Here is a 12120-nt window from a genome sequence, read left to right on the forward strand (position 1 = left end):
AATGTAACCATATTGCTACACTTAGAGGCGCCTCTCTTCTCTTATACTCTGTAGCTCCTGCTGGATTTTGCTTCTAATCCCCTTGTGGAGGCTTCCATTTGTGGATGGACATTTTATGGATACACAACCGATCACATTGCTATAATCTTTTTATATGGACTATAAACTGAAGGACTTATGAATAAATGGTTGTGGAACAAATAATCTGAGTTTCCATTATTTCTTATGGGGAAATTCGCTTTGATATACAAGTGCGTTGGATTACAAGCATGTTTCCGGAATGAATTATGTTCGCAATCCAAGGTTTTACTGTATAGAATGACTGAGCAAATGCACTCACGGTCATTAGCCAAATGTTTAATGAATTACTCACACTGACCAATCTGCTCTGTTTACTGTGCTCCGAAATACAAATCCAATTTAACCCCCCGCTCCATCCGTATTCTAATGCCCACATATCATATTCTGAGCCACATAAGTACACAATATTGTATAGACTTCGAGGACCTGTAATGTACTTTTAATGAGCAGCTAGCAAGAATTGCGCCGAGTACTAGTTGCATGTTAACGGATCACATAACATAACCCCAGTGCCATTTCCGAAAAAAATAACCCTTTATGTAGAATAAAGAACACTCACTATAGAGTCTCAATGCTTCTAACAGGAACATGTGGAAAAATTTGAAAACATGCCTTGTACCTAACCGCTAGGGATGTATGGAATGAGTTTGGCAAAATGTCTGTTGCCACAGAAAAAAAACGTTTCACCAGTTGAGATTCCATAAATTAGTCTTAAAACATTGTAGACTGGTGAAATCCATGTGATCACCACATCAGCATGGATGGATGGATGTGATGATCTCATGGCTTTCTCGATAAATGCCATGTCAGTGACAGCTGCCACTGTATTTCTTTGAAGCGGCACATGGTGCAGCTAGAAAGATATGTTTTCCATAAAGAAGATGGTACCCTTTTTAAATTTGGTTTAAAATCCTTTCAAAAGGATTTAAAAGAAAAAAAAAAGTTGGAAAAATCTTTACCAACCCCTTAGACCCCATACACACTATTAGATTTTCTGCAGATTTTTGTCTTGAGTTTTACCAAAACCATATAATATGAGGTCAAACCTTAATGCCCTCTACACACGGTCGGACATTGATCGGACATTCCGACAACAAAATCCATGGATTTTTTCCGACGGATGTTGGCTCAAACTTGTCTTGCATACACACGGTCACACAAAGTTGTCGGAAAATCCGATCATTCTGAACGCAGTGACGTAAAACACGTACGTCGGGACTATAAACGGGGCAGTAGCCAATAGCTTTCGTCTCTTAATTTATTATGAGCATGCGTGGCACTTTGTGCGTCGGATTTGTGTACACACGATCGGAATTTGTTGTCGGAAAATTTTATAGCAAGCTCTCAAACTTTGTGTGTCGGAAATTCCTATGGAAAATGTGTGATGGAGCCTACACACGGTCGGAATTTCCGACAACAAGGTCCTATCACACATTTTCCATCGGAAAATCATATCGTGTGTACAGGGCATTGGAGTTTCGATTTGTATGCAATCAGGCAGGCCCTTGCACTACATGGTTTTGGTAAATCTGAAGACAAAAATCTGCAGAAAATCGAATAGTGTGAATGGGGCCTTAGACAGAGGTCTCCAAACCTTCTAAACAAGGTTAACAGTCCTTCATATTTTAGGGGGGTAGATTGTAGAAAATGTCCTGGCATCATTGGGAAAAATCAGTGCCATCTTTGGTATTAGGGGGAGTAATAGTGGCCCATTCGTTGGTGTCAGTGGAAGGAACAGTGCCCCATCATTGGTGTCGCTGGGAGGAACAGTGCCCCGCCATTGGTGTCCGTGGGTGGAGTAGTGCCCCGCCATTGGTGTCCGTGGGAGCAGTAGTGCCCCGCCATTGGTGTCCGTGGGAGCAGTAGTGCCCCGCCATTGGTGTCCGTGGGAGCAGTAGTGCCCCGCCATTGGAGTCTGTGGGTAGAGTAGTGCCCCGCCATTGGTGTCCGTGGGAGCAGTAGTGCCCCACCATTGGTGTCCGTGGGAGCAGTAGTGCCCCGCCATTGGAGTCTGTGGGTAGAGTAGTGCCCCGCCATTGGCGTCCGTGGGTGGTGTAGTGCCCCGCCATTGGCGTCCGTGGGAGGAGTAGTGCCCCGCCATTGGCGTCCGTGGGTGGAGTAGTGCCCCGCCATTGGCGTCCGTGGGTGGAGTAGTGCCCCGCCATTGGCGTCAGTGGGTGGAGTAGTGCCCCGCCATTGGCGTCAGTGAGTGGAGTAGTGCCCCGCCATTGGCGTCAGTGGGAGGAACAGTGCCCCTTCATTGGTGTCAGTGGGTGGAGTAGTTCCCCATCATTGGTGTCAGTGGGTGGAGTAGTGCCTCATTATTGGTGTCAGCGGGTGGAGTAGTGCCTCATTATTGGTGTCAGTGTGCGGAATAATGCCCCAAGAGCTGGATAAAGACAAGCAAAAGGCCGCATCTGGCCCCCAGGCCACAGCCTGGAGATTACTGCCGTAAGACCTATTGTACACTCAGTAAATCACCCTAAAGAGGATCTTATAATTACTTTTACAAAGCTGCCTTAAAAATTCCTTACATGTCATATTATACAGTAATAATGTAGCTTGTCAAAAAGCTCCACCTTTTATCATAAAAAAAAAAAAAAATCGATATATTTGAGCTTCAGTCTAGTGCCTAGGCTAAGATGATGTCATCAGTCTGCTGCAGGCAGGAAGGAAGCATAAAAATAAAAGGTATAAAAGGATGTGTTTAAGTGGTCACTTTTTTGTGTTTATTTTTTTTTTCATTGTCCCCATGATTGGGAGGTGGAGTATGGCAAGGGGGTGTCCGTGGCCTAAATATTCTGTGCCAAAGTGTCCCTCTTTACCACTTTAGAAGGTTGGGTGGGTAGCCATTGCATCATCGTGACTGATACGATGAAGGACATTGATTTTGGGAGCAGAAGCTTTTGTTCCCAATTCAGGAAGAGAAGTGACCACACGCTGGTCCAGATTGGTTTTTATTTCAAACTCTTCCATGTGACTATTAGAGCCTTGGAGATAATAGAACTAAGGAGTATTATTATTAACTAAGGAGCTCAAGAGTGCCCGACTATGCCCGTCCTTTTCGCCCAGCTGCTTTGTTCACAGAAGCCATACTGAATAGAAAGTGATCTATGAATGAAGGACTGGTGAACTGAAAGGTGCAACCCCTCCATTCATAGAAGCTGTAGTATGGCTTCTATGAAAGGATCAGTGGGGCGTAAAGGGCGGGCATAGTTGGGCTCTCTTGATGAGAGCCTGTGACAGCCCCTTGGTTTTATTATACCCCAGAAACTTATGGCGACAGGGGTGGATGGGACATGGAAGGAGGAGGATTTCACCTATCAGAACAAGGGATCCATCCTACTGATTGTAAGTTATGTCCCTTGTGCTGATTTTTCAGTTTTTTTATTTAGGCTACACTTAGGCTTTAAAGTGTCTATAAATTATAGTCATTATAGTCTTGGCCTAGCATTGGAAACATCTTATCTTTTTGCTGTCTATGTCCTTTCCAGGAGATTCCCCATCACTTCATATCCCAGAGGCACATAAAAAAGTAGAAATCCCTCCAAAGCCCAGAGATATCCACATTTGTTACCAAAACAGGTTTAGCTATTGGACATTTTTTCCCCACAACTATTGCTCTGGTGACAATTTAAATTTTGGGTTTCCTCTTCACTCTCTGCACTGGAGACAATGGACACCAGGACCAATAGAGATTGATATCCTGTCTGGACAGATTTACTATCAAAATCATAGGTTCTAAAGCTTTCCACCTTTTATCCAAAATGGTGTACGAAGCAAATAATCTCCATAGACCCCTTACTAGAGAATATACTCAAAAATAGAGAAATACCCAAAAGACCTATAATTAGTAAGGCTACACGCAAGTGGACTTGCTCTGTAATGTTGAAGACTTTTTGCTTACCCATCCAACTAGCTTCCTCAGCTCTAATGAATGAGAGAATGGAAGAATCCAATATGCAAATACGGTTAGCATTATGCACATGATATACATTATTGGCACTTGCAATGGTTTCCCCTGGAGAAACACAATTAAAAGTCAAATCCAGCTATCCTGTGACCCCAATGGGGGAGATTTCTGCGACACCCTTACCTCGTTTCTGCTATCACAGGAACAGTAAATGAGGTCAAATCTCCCCCGAAGATGGTAACTTTAGCTAAGAGGTTGGGTTTGTATTCGATTCCCCGTTTGGACTGTTTACGGAACATTGATTTTAATCACTGTTGTACGATGATGGAGCTGATGTATAGCTCCAAAATGTTGCTGTATTTCTGTGACAAATAAAGAGATTTTGAATAGGAGCGGATGATGTGCTGGTAAAACGCATTACTTTACTGTCTCTCTCTATCTATATATATTATTATTATACGAGATTTATATAGCGCCAACAGTTTATGCAGCGCTTTACAATGTATAAGGGGGACAACACAATTACAGTACAGTTCAATACAAAAGGTACAGGAGGGCCCTGCTCGTAGAGCTTACATTCTAAAGGGAGGGGGTGGTGGTACAAAAGGTAATAGCTGCAAAGAATGATTTGATGGGGGTGGCTCAGGGACAGTTATGTGGGTGTGGGATAGGCTTCCCTGAATAAATGAGTTTTCAGGGATCTCCTAAAGGTTGACAGGGTAGGGGCTGATCGGACATACTGGGGCAGGGAATTCCAGAGGATGGGAGAGGCTCTGGAGAAGAAGTCCTGAAGGCGGGCATGGGAGGAGGTGGCATGGGAGGAGGTAACAAGGGAGCTGGGAGGAGCGAAGGGGGCGATTTGGGCGATATCTGCAGATGAGGTTGGTGATGTAGATGGGGACGATGTTGTGAATGGCCTTGTATGTTATGGTTAGCATTTTGAATTTTACATGATGGGGTAGGGGAAGCCAGTGAAGCGATTGGCAGAGAGGAGCAGCAGTCACGGATCGATTAGTGAGGTGTATTAGTCTAGCAGCAGCATTCATAATAGACTGAAGGGGGGATAGCCTGCTTAAGGGTAGGCCATTAAGGAAAGAGTTGCAGTAGTCAAGGCGGGAAATAATCAAGGAGTGAATAAGTTGCTTTGTGGTGTCATTAGTCAGGAAGGGTCGAATTCTGGAGATGTTGTGGAGGTTAAGGTGGCAGGATTTAGCCAGTGATTGGATATGGGGGCTGAAGGAGAGGTCAGAGTCAAGGATTACACCCAGGACCCTGGCATGTGTGGAGGGACCAATGGTTGTGTTGTTGATATTAATGGTGAAGTCACAGGAGGGGGACCATGAAGGAGGAAATATAACAACCTCAGTTTTAGAAAGATTAAGTTTGAGGAAGTGGTGTGACATTCATACCGATACGTCATTCAGCAAGTTTGAGATCCGTGAGGAGATAGAGGGGGTGAGTTGAGGAGTGGAGAGATAGGTCTGTGTGTCATCGGCATAGAGGTGGTATTGGAAGCCATGGGAGGTTATCAACTGGCCCAGGGAAGAGGTATAGAGTGAGAAAAGGAGAGGCCCAAGGGCGGAGCCTTGGGGTACCCCAACAGAAAGAGGAAGGGGAGCGGTGGAGATGGAGGAGTTGTAAGTGACACTGAAAGTGCGCTGAGATAGGTAGGAGGAGAACCAGGATAATGCAGAATCACGGAGGCCAAGGGAGTGTAATGTGCTGAGGAGCAGCAGGTGGTCAACGGTGTCAAAGGCAGCAGAGAGGTCTAAAAGTATGAGTATGGAGTAGTGGCCATTGGTTTTGGCAGTTATTAGGTCATTGGTGAGTTTTAGTAGGGCAGTTTCAGTAGAATGTTGTGGGCGGAAGCCAGACTGTAGGGGGTCGAGAAGGTTGTTGTCCGTGAGGTAGCGACTCATTTGGTCATGAACAAGGCGTTGAATGAGCTTGGAGGCAAACAGGAGCAGGGAGATAGGTCTTAAGTTATTCAAACAGGTGGGGTCTAGTGAGGGTTTTTTGAGTATGGGGGTAACCAGTGCATGTTTGAGCGGAGAAGGAAAGGTGCCAGAGCAGAGGGAGAGGTTGAAGATGTGGGTTAGGGAGTTGAGGATAGAGTGGGAAGGTGGTCGCAGTAATTGAGAGGGGACAGGGTCCAGGGGATATGTAGTGAGGTGGGCCATGGAGAGGAGTTTATCAACTGTGGTAACTGGGGAAAAGGAGAAGAGTATTGAGTGTGGTGTTGGACCTGATATGTTGGGTAGGGGAGGAATTTGAATGCTGGATATCTCCTTGCGAATTGTGTTGATTTTGCAATTGAAGTGGTTGGCAATATGTTGAGCGGTAAGCAAGTTGGTGGGTGGGGGCAGTGGGGGGTGAAGTAAGGAATTAAGGGTAGAAAAGAGTTGACGAGGTTTGGATGAGAGGGTTTTGATGAGATTGTTGTAATAGGTTTGTTTAACAGTGTGGAGGCAGGAGTTGTATTTGAGAAGGGCAGATTTGTAGAGGGTAAAATCTTGCTCTTAATGGTATACCTATATATGATATATCTCTTAATGGTATATCTATATATCTCTTTACAGTGCTCCAACAGAAAAAAAGGTTGAGCGCACCATATTCCTATATTTATGTTGACATTCTGGCTGATAGCTTGTTTGTCCCCCGGAACGACCACGCTAAAGCAGGCCATAGATGGGTCGAATCTCAGGCGGTTCAGCAGGGACCGGCCCAGATTTGATCAATCTATGGGCAAGCTGGATTTTGTAGCATGTGAATATTGCATGCGGCTATAGCTGCTAGCAGTAATTACTGTGTTCTCCCAGCAGGGACGGTTCCCCGCGAAGGTATAAACACAATAGCTCCACGGGAAGGATTCCCCCCCATCAACACTGACGGCAATTTTCTTTTCTGCAAACTGTGGCATATTCTATGGCCTGCGTAACATGTTGATGCTTCACCTCCATTCAGAGTACATTGGCTAATACAGTAAAACCTTGGTTTGAGAGCGTTTTGCAAGACAAGCAACATTTTTTTAATAAAATTTTGACTTCATATACAAGTAGCATCATGTCACAACTGAGTATAAAAGAGAAGAGAGCCACCTCTAAGTGTAGCAATATGGTTACATTTAATGAAGGTACAACATTTAGCAACATATTGCTACACTTAGAGGCGCCTCTCTTCTCTTTTATACTCTGTAGCTCCTGATGGATTTTGCTTCTAATCCCCTTGTGGAGGCTTCCATTTGTGGATGGATATTTTATGGTTACACAACCTGGTCACATTGCTATAATCTTTTTATATGGACTATAAACTGAAGGAGTTATGAATAAATGGTTGTGGAACGAATCATCTGAGTTTTCATTATTTCTTATGGGGAAAGTTGCTTTGATATACAAGCATGTTTCTGGAAATAATTATGCTCGCAATCCAAGGTTTTACTGTACAGTGCATTCCGTATTGTGACAAATCTAATCTTGACAAATGAGTCACCATCAGGAACAGAGACCAACCAGATGTGTCTACGCTGCAGAGGAGATTGAGAATATACACTTTTATTCCCACTGGACTTATCAAAAGCATTTGGTGACGACCCCTCTTTTGATTTATTAACAGAGATCAAAAGGCTAAGGAAAGGGGTGGACCTCAAACTTTATAGTCAAAATCTTTCTAAATACTAAAGAACGAGAAAAATTCCTAGAGGATGCCGCATCAGGAATCAACTAACGATTGTATGACATAATCACGATTTCTGCGAGAAATGGTGTAAATTCTTTTAACTACATGCCAATTGTGATTTTCAAACTCTGTTAGATTAACCAAGAAATAATGTCATTAGAATTGTCATTGAAAGTCAAAAATCAGCAATAGAGAAAAATCATGGGAATTACAGAATATTAACACACCGAGGTCAATAGATCACTTTTTTTTTTTTTTTATGAATTAAAAAAAAAAAATTATAAAAAATTCTCAAACAGATCAAGAGAGAAAATGTTAAACCGGTGTGTGGATTATCGGGAGGGTAAGGTTTATACATCAAAGGAATCTCCAAGAGGAAAATATTTATCCATTGTGTAGTGAAGAAAGGTCCTCACGGATGATCATGTGAAGGACATCCAAGATCCTCTTCAAAATCAGGGAGATCAATGGAAAATCCATCATCCAACATTGAGTCTCTGTTCAATTCACAGAGCAACACAAAAGAGGACTTTTCCCTTCTAGAAGCAACACAATGACTCAGGTGACCCCAAAAAGAAAGAAACCATTTCTGGAGTACCACATACAAAAAGGTAGAGGATACAAGAAGCCCCAATCGGGAACCTGTTCTCCAGACTGTTATTAACTGAAAAAAAAAAATTTTTGAGCAAGGGACATTAGTTTTGTTCTACGGCAAGGTTAATGCCTTCCAATTTGAGGTCGATTTGTTTAAATTGAATTTGACATTGGAAATTAAACAGTGGTTTGCTGTCAAGAAGGAAGCTGTGACTACTTCTAATCAGATGGGACAATTCAAGTTGAAAAGTGAATTTTTCCCCCATGGGCAATTTAACAACATTGATAGCTATATACACGAAGTATGCTTTCAGGACAGTCGGGTGGAAACCTTTTCCAATCTCGTGGAAACAACAAAACCTTAAATCATTTTGGAATGACCTAAATATAAAAATAAAAAGGTCAGCTGAAAAGGACAAGGCCATTGTTTTGCTGGAATACTCTAACTATTCCAGAGGAATACTTTCCATGATATCCAGTGTGTAGAGTTCTACAACTATACGGTAACATGTTATAGAGCATGTTCCATGACCAAATACGGGAGGTAACTGGGCACGGTTGTTATTGAATAGAAAAACCTTTGGATTTATACACTAAATATCATCGTTCTGATGGGAATTAATACAGCTCAAACATGGACATGTTTTTTTTAGATGAAAGATAAATGGGAAAACTAAGGATCACTAAGCTTGCTATACATTGTTCAAACTTTTGCTTGGTTCCTCGTGAACCAGTCAAAATGTGCTTAGTAGGTGGCCTTGTCCTATCTGGCTGCCATCTTTCAATTGAAAAATTGAGGGAGCCGTGCAGAAAGTTGTTGGCCAAATAGCAGATGCCTTCAATCAGATACAGCAGTTGATTGGGTATTCTGAGCTCAGCCCAGCAGGAGATTTGTCCATCCACACTCTACAGCGCTGGCAACCATATTACGCCCTAAATATGAATTTAACATGGTCTAAAAAGGTGGAGTTGCCCTTTAAATAACATTCTTCTTTTAAGTTTAGTAGTTTCTCCATTTAATTTTATACTGGGGTTTTACATTTATGCCCTTTGGGGTACCAGCTGCCCCTTTAATTTATTTAATTTCTTAAATTTTTATGGTTCATAGGGCCGCTTTAAGTTTGTATCCTCCAAGTGTCAGAATCTGGTTTTCTGGCAACCTTGCATTTGAATAAAGCCTAAACCGTAGGAAAACCCCCCTAATGGTGGACTTTTGAGGCACATAAAAAGAATTCTAAGATATATTATTACAAATGTAATTTATTAAATTTCGACATTAAAAACATGACAATGGTGTAACAGAAACTGTATGGAATGCATAACAGACATTTTTACATGAATGTATATACACAATTGAGAAGTACTCTTGCACCCAACGCGTTTCGGAGTATATGTACTTCCTTCCTCAAGGGTGGGTGTGAGCTAGAGACATTTCTATTGTTGTTGAAGTGTATTGCTGGCTTAGCATTCCATATAACTCTAATTAAAAACAACAGCAGAGACACGGTCTGTCTACCATAAAAATTCTTGGTTCCAAAAGAAAGCAATGGTTTTTCAGTTTAAATATTATTGAAAAGTTATTTTGTATCCATAAGAATTGAATTGAAAATGAAAAATTAATTCAAAAAGTTTAATAGGAGAGGGGGTTAAATCCTCCCTTGGCCTTCCAAAAAAGAGGAAGGGAGGCCAGTAAGGGGATAGTAATAGGGTATTTCTGAGGATACACTGAGGCGGAAAGGCAAGTCCTGGGGATTGTTTCACAGCCCAGCGACTGACGTTGTTAATATGTAGATGGTAACTATGTATTCCAAGAATGAACAGACTTCTGATAGCACAGACCGGTGTCATACAGCACAATGTGGTAGACATCCCTGTTATGCATTCCATACAGTTTCCGTTACACCATTGCCATGTTTTTAATGTCGAAATTTAATACATTACATTTGTATTAATATATCTTAGAATTCTTTTTATGTGCCTCAAAAGTCCACCATTAGGGGGTTTTTCCTACTGTTTAGCTCCATTATTGGATGTGGCACAAAAAAACACAGTAAGCTGCCGTTCTACAACAAAATTTCTTGAATAAAGCCTAGTACACACAGGCCAAATGTCGGGCAGCATCGGCCGGTCGAATAGAAATGAAACCGGTCGTCATTCGGTCCGACAGAAGCTGGCTGTTCGTCCAGCATCTGTCGAAGGGGCATGACCGAAAAAGGTCTCCCAATCAGCGCTCTGTCAGTGCTGGGACAAGTTCATCTAGAGACCAGGCAAACATGCCAAACTGCAATCCCCCCCCCCCCCAAGATGGGGGCGGCACAGTGGTGTAGTGGGTAGCACTTTCGCCTAGCAGTAAAAAGGGTCGCTGGTTCAAATCTCAACCACGACACCACCTGCCTGGAGTTTGCATGTTCTCCCTGTGCCTGCGTGGGTTTCCTCCGGGTACTCCGGTTTCCTCCCACACTCCAAAGACTTGCTGGTAGGTTAATTGGCTTCTGTCCAAAATTGGCCCTAGTATATGAATGTGAGTTGGGGACCCTGGATTGTGGGCTCCTTGAGGGTAGGGACCGATGTGAGTGTGCGATTTATGTGTGGAGTGCTGTGTAAATTGACAGTGTTATATGGGTACCTTAAATAAATAATAATATAATAGATGAGCATCTTAATGAGACACAATGTATAGGGACCATTGTAGACACGCACCCACACTCACTCAGGTTGAACTGGATGGACTGGTGTCTTTATTCAACCTAACTATGTATGGGCATTATGTGTCAGCAAAAATCCTCTCCCTCCCCCCAAAAAAATAAACAAATAAAAAAATGAATGTACTAATCTGCATGCTTACCCCCCCAAACATAAATTCCCCCTCCTCCCACTACAAATACGCTCCCTGCTTAAATCCCCTTACCAGCACCAATCTTTGCCCCACCCCCAGTTCAAATCCTTCCACTTCCCATATGCCCCCAGCCCCCGAAAAAATTCCCCCATCCCAACACAAATCCCCTCAAATCACCACTCCTAATTTCCCCTCCTAGAACAATTCTTCCCTGCCACCCCCTAAATTCCCCCTGCCAACATAAATCCCCTCCCACCCAACTTCCTTGTGGTGCCCCCCCCCACCACCACACGATACCACAGTGCCCAGGGCAGCCGCCCCTCCTGCCCACCCCTGCTCTCAGCCAATGGAAACTGGATTGAACGAAAAAAACTAGCAGTGTGTACCAAGCTTTACGCATATGCTTTTTAGGGGTTGCTAGGTAACCCATTTGGAGTTGTAATTGGCTGCATTTAGGCTGTATTTGGATGTGCGTCAGGCGCAGACCAAGCTGGCCATACACTTGAAGAATTTATTTTAAAAACTTTTTGTTTTAAAAAAACCTTCTTTCGACTTTCTAATTGTTGGATGGGTTAAATCAACAGTCCTTTTTGACCGCAGTGATGGAAAAATTGGAAGGTGTAGGATAGAAAAAAATTCTTGAATGACCTCCTAACAGCGTACCGTATATGGTTTTCATTCATTTTCGTTCCATTTCTACCAAAATCAAATGTAAATGCAAGTTAAACTTTGACGCACTTTCAAATGGACATTCGTCAAGAATTTTCATATGAATGTTGGTATGAATGTTCATTTGAAAGTCTACTAGTGTATGGCCGGCGATGCCTGGGCCTTGCATGCTCAAAGACGCTAGCTGGCTGGTCTATGGTGGCTGGGCAACCGGAATAAAATTAGCCGGTCAGAAACAGTGGTGCAAAAGTGTAGGAGCTACATCAATGTTTTATCTAGGAGTATGTTTTGGCCTCATTTTTCGTGAACATAACATTTATATACCCGGTGATCTGCGGTGTATTATTCAATA

This window comes from Aquarana catesbeiana, linkage group LG12, assembly GCF_042186555.1.
Source record: "Aquarana catesbeiana isolate 2022-GZ linkage group LG12, ASM4218655v1, whole genome shotgun sequence".
Taxonomy (NCBI): Eukaryota; Metazoa; Chordata; class Amphibia; order Anura; family Ranidae; genus Aquarana; species Aquarana catesbeiana.